This window comes from Trichosurus vulpecula, chromosome 2 (genome assembly GCF_011100635.1).
Source record: "Trichosurus vulpecula isolate mTriVul1 chromosome 2, mTriVul1.pri, whole genome shotgun sequence".
In the NCBI taxonomy this organism is placed as follows: Eukaryota; Metazoa; Chordata; class Mammalia; order Diprotodontia; family Phalangeridae; genus Trichosurus; species Trichosurus vulpecula.
This window is the reverse complement of record NC_050574.1, coordinates 369,974,734-369,984,252: the sequence shown is the minus strand read 5'-3', so window position 1 is coordinate 369,984,252 and position 9,519 is coordinate 369,974,734. Positions and strand designations below refer to the sequence as shown.

General features: G+C 38.7%; 1 pseudogene; it reads right to left on the bottom strand.

Annotated features, from left to right (window-relative positions):
- Positions 1–1,761: 1,761 nt before the first annotated feature.
- LOC118837194 lies at positions 1,762–8,807 on the bottom strand (annotated as a pseudogene).
- Positions 8,808–9,519: the final 712 nt, after the last annotated feature.

Sequence of the window (9,519 nt, the reverse complement as noted above, 5' to 3'; positions counted from 1 at the left end):
AGGTCTACAGATGTTAGTGTCAGATCTAAATCTAAACCCAGATCAGTAGTCACCAATACAGAGCTCTTCTATCACTGCACATAAATTGCAAATTCAAAAAATGACTCTAAAGGAACTTCTCATTTATGACAGGACATCTCAAGAAGCATCTAGTAAATACCTATTTTATGCCAACCACTGTGCTAATCACTGAGACTACAAAGAAAGGCATAATAACAGTACCTCCTCCCAAGGAGCTCACAGCCTAATAGGACTACTCTATAGTCTAAGTAAAATGGCCATAAAATTACAGATTCTCAGAGTTGAAAGGGCCTCAGTGGTCATATACTCTAATTCATATCAGACCAACAGGTCCTTCTGTAACATCCTCAGCAAGTAGTTGCCTACCCATCACTTCCTAAAGCAAAACATTGCATTTTTGAATAGTTCTAAATTTGAGGAATTTTTACCAAATATTAAGCACAAAGATTTGTCTCTGCAACTCATAAAGAAATGTCTCTATTCCCCTCATTTTCTCTTTGTTCTCTTCTCCATAGGTTCCAGTTCATTAATGTCATTAGGCTTTTTTTTAATTTGTTTTATTTGGGGGTTTTTGGATTCAGGGAACCTTATTTGATAAAATGTTACAAAAGTCATTGTGGATTTGTTGGCCCTCACCATTTTTAAAAAGCAGTAATTTTCCACTGAAGACATGGAGAAAGTTTTCATTTGGATGTTCCATAAAACAAAGTTTAAAATTGAATAAAACTGTTGCCCAAGGGTGCTGCTTTGTCAAAATCAGCAGTTACATAGGAAAATGTCAAATTATTCCAGGTTTGGCACACAACACACAGCACTGAATTTTATGTCCAAATAGAAGACTGAGGTATCTCAAAGACCCTTAAAAACATAATTTTGGAGAAAAACAGCTCAACTTATGATTAAGATACTTTGGGGAGATACCCTTAGGTTTTCCCTCATCTTTTAGTTAGAATATGTGTTTTAACCCACTCTGTACAATATTTTAGCCTATTGCAAAAGAAAATAAAAAAACATCGTGTTTAAGCAGACATCTCCACAGAGTCATTATCCTGGCTTAGCCATGGTATGTCACCTGAAAACAAAGAAAATAGGTATGCAGAACAGGTCGACACTAAAAATATGCACATTTTGGGACAGCTAATTACAGCTGGAACCTTTCCTAAGAATGTTTAATCATCAACAAGTCAACAAATGAGTCAACACATTCAGGTGCCATTCAAATAACAGTTGTTGCTTTTTTCCCTCAGCCATTTGTGATCTTTAAGCTTGTGCTGCCGCCATGGAATGAGCCCTAGAGGCTGCCCACCAATGCTTACATCTCCAATAGCTACCTGAGAGCAGGGGTCCAGCAACTTCGTTAAAGAAATATGTGGCATCCTTAAGCTTTAAATTGGCAACGCATTTCTTTCCAAGGCTTTGCCTACATATTTGTAGACTAGAAAACTAAAGCACACTTTGTAGCAGAAGCCTTCATTTGCAAGTGGCAAATCAGGGTTGTCCAGAATATTTTAAAACGGAGAGCAAGGTCTTCAAAGGAAAGTCTTGATTTTTACCCATGATTAATTCAAATGCAACCTGGTAGCCATAGGCAAATACAGTTGAGAATGTCTGTTTTATCCCCTTAAAGATGTCTATGATTTCCAGTTGCCAGTACCAAACCAGCAGCAAAATGTAAAATTTTCTTCAAAGATAAAAAGTATCTTTTTCTTTAAGAAACCCAGCTATTAAAATTCTTTTTATTTTTAGATTCTGGGCAGTAAAATGTTTTTTTTTCTTTCTTAGAATTGTTATGTATTTCATATTTCCACAGGAAGGAGTCTTCTTCAAAAACAAATTGTACATAACAGGCTGCTGTGCTGGGGAGCTGAAGATCCAGAAAGTTTGGTTTGAATTAGTGCTTTGCAATTATTAAGATTAAAACCATTTACAGACAGTTATCACTTTATGTAACTGAATTGTTCAGCAGACCTCTAAAGTGATTTTTACATAATACAAATTTGCCCACTGTCCTGGGGAAAGAAGAGAGAGAGGAAGGGAATTAAGAAAGGGACCATGTGCTTGTCGAGGGAGGAGCCCCTCCACATGGTTTAAGGACACTGAGAAGTGAGAGCAGGAGTAGGAGGAGCAAGTGGGGCTGGAGACAGACAGCAGGTTCCTGAAGGAAGATCCTTCCAGGGGGAAGGGTGCCAGACATGAGGTAGGTGGGCTAAGTCAGCAAAGGTCTCCACTCTCAGTGCTGGAGGCCTCAAGCCAATTCCCTATCCCTCAGCTGTGAGGTGGCAGTTTCTATGCCTGTCCCTTCTTCTGCTTTCACTTGGAGGAGTATTTTTTGGGGGGTAGACCTCAGAGTGCTAAGCAGAGGGACAGGATTTGAGAGAGAGCTTAGTACTGTACAGTAAAGGTAACATAGGTGGGTTGTTTTTTGTTTTTTTTTTTTTTACTGTTTTCTTTCAAAATCGTTTACTTGAAGTCTAATTTGAGTAATGCAAACTTCCTTAAAGCAAGAGCTGTCTGTACTTCTATTAACTTTTCAGTCTCTTTCAGGTTTGAATCTTTCAGAATGTTCTTCTTATCTCCTGAAAGATCTCTTTGAGCAGCATTTATTCCAAGAACAAGTAAGAAGTTGTCTTGGCAATGAGCTTTACTCTAGAGGCATCTTGAAGTAGCTGTGCTGTCTTCATCTTGGAGTCCAGAGTTTTGCAGAGTCAGAGAAAAAAATGCTTCTTTACAGGTCTGCAGCTAGTATTTTCTTTGTTGTATTTGTCTAGAAAATGGTGTAATTTGCAAACATCCTAGGATATTTATTGTACTTGTACTTCTTGAAAGACAGTCTCATAGCTGAGACTGGCCTTGGGTAAAACAGCAACTGTTTCCCTCATACTGGCTAAACTATCAGACTGCAGACAGCTGTAAGAGGTTGTGACACATCCATTTAAATCTGGATCACTTCCATGGGTCCCAGGTGCTGCCCATTGCTCCAGAATTTCCAGGGTGCTAAAAGTTTCAGACTTGTCAGAAACCTTGTTGAAGCCTTCAAAGTGACCCCAGGAGCCATTGTGTTCTATGAAATGAAGTAGCTGCTGTCAGAAATGCCTGGTTCCCATGCAGCAATGGTAACAGTAGAATTTCTTGCTTTGCTTTCCAACCATGGCAGAGCAGAATGGTTTATTTACACCATCTACTTCTCATCACAGTCCCTGTTCCCGGGCACACAATTTCTGCCATCCCCTTTGTGGGGCCTGCTGATAGAAGCCCTTTCTATTGCTTCCATTAGTCACTGAGGGAGGTCCCACGGGCAATCTGTCTGTGGGGATTTCTTGTCACAGGATGTTGGCCCTGTATTTTAAGCAAGGAAATCTTCAGGGGAAATTAAAAACTAAACTAAACTAAACTAAAACAAACAAATCTCTCATGCAAAAGATCAGGTCAGTCAGTGGCGCTAGACCTCAGAAGTCATTCACTTCTTACTTTCTCTCCAAGAAAGAAGACAACAAAGACTGAATTGGGTTGCTATCCACCTCGGGGAGTCCAGCATTTCAATTCAGGGATCTGCCCAGGGGTGCTCTTTCAGTTTATCCAGAAAGCTGGCAAAGAAAATACACAGAGTTAGAATGGAGAGACACAGCAACATTGGTGGGCATGGGTTGAGGAGAAGGATGCTGGGAAAAGGAAGGGCATTAATGTCATTTGTAAAATACGGTGTCTTGAACTCAATACAATCATCCGTATGTGGATGGCTATACCAGACTTATTACCTTCATAGAAACAAAACCTGTAGCCCTATAAATATGAAAACATAAGATATAGGTATACAACTGTTGATTAGAAAATTCAGCTGGCTATGGGAAAAAAAATGAAGTCAAGACAAAGTACAGTGGAACTATCACCTCTCTCCTACTGAATATGATATTTCTTTGAACGCCAAAGGTCAGGTTATATTAGTTTATTTTTGTTGTTGTTTCACATTTCTGATTCATTCCAGGATTGTGGTGCAGTAAAACTCTTTCCAAGATCGCAGTATGCTGAGGATCTTTTTAATAGTAGCTATTACCAATCCGTGTCTTTTTCAGTCATATTTTTACATCTTGTTTTTGGACATGCATATAGATCACCATAGTCCATTCCAGACTGATAGACCCTTCTTCTGGGCTCATGACCATTCTACTTCCTTATGTGCGTCTCAAATATGGCAAAAATTCAGGGAGCACTCCTAGCCAACATATCCTGCCTAACTTCTTTATGTCCACCCCCAGCATTCCAATAGCAGCCTTTGGAAAAATTGGAGTCCCTCTCTATACAAGAAATTTTCCATCTTGGAGAATTATGCCTTGACTCTGAGAATGGATACATCAGGCGCTGCGACAATCATTCCAGATTCATTCCCAAAGTAACTTTGTGTCATAGCTCTCAGTTTTAGCACACCAAGAAGGAAGCACAATTGTCAAACTTGGCTTTATTGATTGATTTCAAAACTTTGGGCAATTGTGGAAAATCATGTAATCACAGCAGCAAATATTAAGGCCATTCTGCTCTGACACCTAAGGAAAGCTTGTGATAAGAAATTGAAGCTAATAGTACAAAAAGAACTGAAATTTTCCACTAACCACCATCAACTGCTTCATGTACCAACAATTTTGGTCATACCTCTAATCCTAACCCACTTTGGATTTTGAAAAAGTAGGACATAGTAGGGAGAAAAGGGCATGAGGAGAGGAAATAAGAAAGTAGTTGAAGAGAGAAGACTAAATAGCAAAGAAAGGAAAGACACTTAAGCATAGTTTAGGTGTCACAGTGGACAGAGTACAACATGGAGTCAAGAAGATCTGCATTCAAATGCTGCCTCAGACGCTTCCTAGTTGTGTGACCCTGGGCAAGTGACTTAACCTCCCTCAGCATCAGTTTCTTCATTTGTGAAATGAATATGATTATAGCACCTACCTCTCAGAGTTGATGTGAAAATACAATGAGATAATATATGAAAAGTCCTTTGTCAACCTTAAATATACAGGGAACTGAGCCAAATATATAGGAATACAAGCCATTCCCCAATTGAGAAATGGTCAAAGGATATGAACAGGCAGTTTTCAGAGGAAGAAATTAAAGCTATCTATAGGCATATGAAAAAATGCTCTGGATCACTACTGATTAGAGAAATGCAAATCAAAACAACTCTTAGATACCACATCTCTCCTGTCAGATTGGCTAATATAACAAAACAGGAAAATGATAAATGCTGGAAAGGATGTGGGGAAATTGGAACATTGTTGCTTTGCTGGTGGAGTTGTGAGCTGATCCAGCCATTTTGGAGAGCAGTTTGGAACTATGCCCAAAGGGCTATAGAAATGTTCATACCCTTTGACCCAGCAATATCACTTCTAAGGTTGTATCCCAAAGAAATCACACAAGCGGGAAAAGGACCCATATGTACAAGAATATTTATAGCGGATCTTTTTGTGGTAGCCAAGAATTGGAAATCAAAGGAATGCCCATCAATTGGGGAATGGCTGAACCAGCTGTGGTATATGAAGGTGATGGAATACTATTGTGCCATAAGAAATGGGGATGATGCAGACTTCGTAACAACCTGGAAAAACCTACACGACATAATGCTGAGTGAGCGGAGCAGAGCCAGGAGAGCGTTGTGCACAGCCACAGATATATGGATTCCATGAGGACCAACCCTGACATACTTCGGTCTTCTCAGCAACCTAAGGTGCAAGGACAACTCCAGGGGACTCACGATGGAGAATGCTATCTTCATCTAGAGAAAGAACTGTGAAGTTTGAATACAGATTGAGGCGCACTACATGCTCGCCTTTTTTGCTTCTCTTTTGTTTTTGTTTTTGGGTTTTTTTGGGGGGTTCTGTTTCTTCTTTCTCATGATTCATTCCATTGGTCATAATTCTTCTCCACAACTTGACTAGTGTATAAATTAATTCAATGCGAAGTTATACGTGGTAGTTATATGAGATTCCGTGCCATCTTGGGAAGGGAGGGGGGAGGGAGGGGAGAAAATCTGGAACTCAAAATTATGTATAACCGTGTGTGGTAAACTAAAAATAAGTAAATAAATTTTTAAAAAGTGTTATAGAAATGCCAGTTATTATTATTATCAGCTATTAGTAGTCAAGAAACAGAATTCAAACTACCAGAAGAGCAAGATGCTTCACCTCAGGTCCACATCCCTATTCCCCTCCGTCAAGCATATCAGTCATAGAGCTATACCTAGATATACTCACTAGTTCTTTTCCATGCTTAATTGCTGTAATTTTGACTTCATTTTTTCCATAGCCAATTAAATTTTCTAATCAGTTGTTGGATACCTACATCTTACATTTTCATATTTATAGGGCTACAGGTTTTGTTTCTACGGAGGTAATAAGTCTGGTGTAGTCATTTCAGTGAAGGAAACAACTCATCCAATTTGACCATTTATTTAAAAATCTTTATTAGGATGTCATCAAGGGTCTTCTTGTTAATTAACTCTGAAGTCTCTTTCAACTCTGAAATTCTGTAGTGTTGTGATTTTGTGAAAGGGTATCAGCCATTGGCTGCCATTTGATGGCACAACTTCATAGAATTTAATTCACCAAAGGAGGATTTTTATTATCTCACAGGAAGACCTTATTTATGGACATTTTCTTTAAAAAAAAAGCCTAATAGATTTTCATAGAGATTAAAGTTATCTATGCCCACACGGAAATACAAAACAGAAGTCAAAGAAATTCAAAAGTATAACAAATTATAACTTCAAATGTTATAAGGAAATGCTTTCTATGTGATAGGGTAATCAGAGGAACTCCTTGCTCTTCCATACTGGGACACCTATTATAGAGCTACTTTGGTCCCTTTCTGCATAATCCAAACTATTGCTGAATAAAACAAATTGCTTCCAATGTGATTAGTCACAGGATCAGGATGGGCCCCTCACTTGGTGGGCTTTGAAAGGAACTGGCATATTAAGTTCCCCTTAATTGAGGTATAGCTAAATAGATTGTGATAGGTGAATAGAATGGAATATTATTGTGATGAAATAGCAAATATGATGAATACATGAAAATATGTATTTGTGACTTACATGAACAGATGCCAAGTGAAGTAAGTACAACTAACAAAACAATATACATAATCACTAGGACAACATAAATGGAAAACACAAGAACCATTTCAAAACAGTTGAAAATGACCAGTGTATGGTACACACCTGTAATCCTGGTGGCTGAAGCTGATTTGGGCTTGAGTTTGGCATTTCTAAGTTGCAGTACCTGTAAAGCTGATTGACTTTTCCCACCGAGTCTGGTATCAATATGGTAGGTGACCCTCCAGGAGTGGAGAACCATAAGATTGCATAAGGAGCAGTGAACCATCCCAAGTGGGAAAACTGAAGAAAGTTGAAACATTCATGTTTACCAGCATTATGATGAGGACCATGGCTGGTAATAAGACTAGGGGGCAAGGGGCTCAAGTGGAAAGGATAAGGTCAAATATAACTGATTTGCCAAGGGGTAAATACAGGGAAAAAAAGGAGCATGCAGTTTGTGTAGGGATAATGGCCTCAGAAAAAAACAGAAAGGTAGAGGGATTAGAAGACACAGAGAAGATAAAATATCAGGGTTAGGAGTCATAAAGCAGAGGGAAAGATGGAATATAAAATCATAAGAGAAATTATTATTAGACAAAAGAAATTTGGAGTTCATGAACAAAGAAGTGGGATATTTGTGGGTGTTGGCCAAACTAAGGGTATGACCATCTCTTTTTGTAGCTGAGGTGGAGTTTGATCCCAAGAATTAAGTAGACTAAGTAACTGGGAGGTTAAGGTATTCAAAGGACTACCTTTCCAGCTTTAATTTATCTATCTATCTATGTTGAAGTTTCCTAATATAGATCAAGAGTTGGGGAAGAAAGATTGCGAGTCAGGAACTGAACCGATTGAGAAAGGAGGTAGAATATCCTGGGAGTTAATTGATAAGAGTCATCAAATTCTGAATTGAGTGATAGATTTTATAGAATTAGCCTCAAAGAGAGAAAGGTTGCTAAGTGATGATGATAGAAAGAGACTCTGGGAGTGACAGTACTGAACAAGGATACCCCCTCAAGAATGAGGAGTTCTAGATTGAGAATGCAATCAAAATTAAAAAGGGTGGTCAGGGACATGGCATCAGGAGGGAACCAGATCTCAAGGAGTTCCATAAAATTGAAGGTAGGAGATGAAATGAAGTTTAGTAATTATGGAATCAGCATTTTAGAAAGCAGAGTGGATAAATAGATCTGAAGTGGGATATCTAGAGAGGAGCTAACGGGAGTAAGAGTGAGAGAAAAGGCAGTTCGTTACGGATAATGGGATTTGTACTTCATTAGCCAGGGGTTAATCTCAAGAATGAAAAGAGTGTGATAGAATAGGAGTATGCTAATCATTGGAAAATGAGTTCAGGCCAAGCATCAGTGGTTAGAGGAAGGTCCATTGAAGGACATAGGTGATTTGGCAGTTTATGGTCCTTTCTTGAGGTCCAGTCTCGTGAAAGGTGGCTTGTGAAGCCTATCTCATAGAAGGCAGAAACAGATGTAGGTATGAAGGCAGGAGCAGTTAGAGATTCCATCCAGGAGGTAGAAGGTGGCAGTAAGAGGTGGGTCTAGTCCAGGAATGATCTCTATAATATGGGAACACTCTGGAGCACTGAAGAAGACTTTGAAGGTTTGGCTTTCCCATTGGAGATAGTCAAAATGTCCACGAGATAGCAGTAGATGGTAGCAACATCTGTGTTGGAAGCTGCAGAGGAACTAGACATGTTGAGGAAAGGTAGATTCAGGACTCTGCAGGGGCTCTGATCCTCCAAACATGCATGGAGAACTGCATAATTGGGAGAAAAGGAGTACCACCCAACTAGGAACTGCAAGTCACCTCTTACTACAGGTGCTATGTGGTAAGTTTGAGGTCATTTCCTCCTTGGAATCTGTATGTATTATATGAGGAAAAGTGTGTATGTATCAGGGGGGCAATATTATTGTATTCTGGTCCTTGCAATACCTTCTCTGAAAATATCACTTTGTAAAAAAAAATTAATGTTAATTGTTTAGTTGATACAGAAGATGGGGCAGCTAGGTGACACAGTAGAGACAGTATACTACTTGAAGTAGGGAAGAACTTCCAATTAGAATTTCTCTAATCAATCATGAGTTAGAGAATTTTATATGACTATAGATAACTTTAATTTCTTCATCTGAAACTGCCCGTTCATATCTTTTGACCATTTATCAATTGAGGAATGACTTATATTCTTATACATTTGACTCAGTTCTCTATAAATTTTAGAAATGAGGTCTTTATCAGAGACATTGGTTGTAAAAGTTCTTTCACAGTTTTCTGCTTCCTTCCTAATCTTGGTTGCATTGACTTTGTGCAAAAAACTTTTCAATTTAATGTAATCAAAATTATCCATTTTGTATGTCATAATGTTCTCTATCTCTTTTTTGATCATAAATTCTTCCATTCTAGGAGCT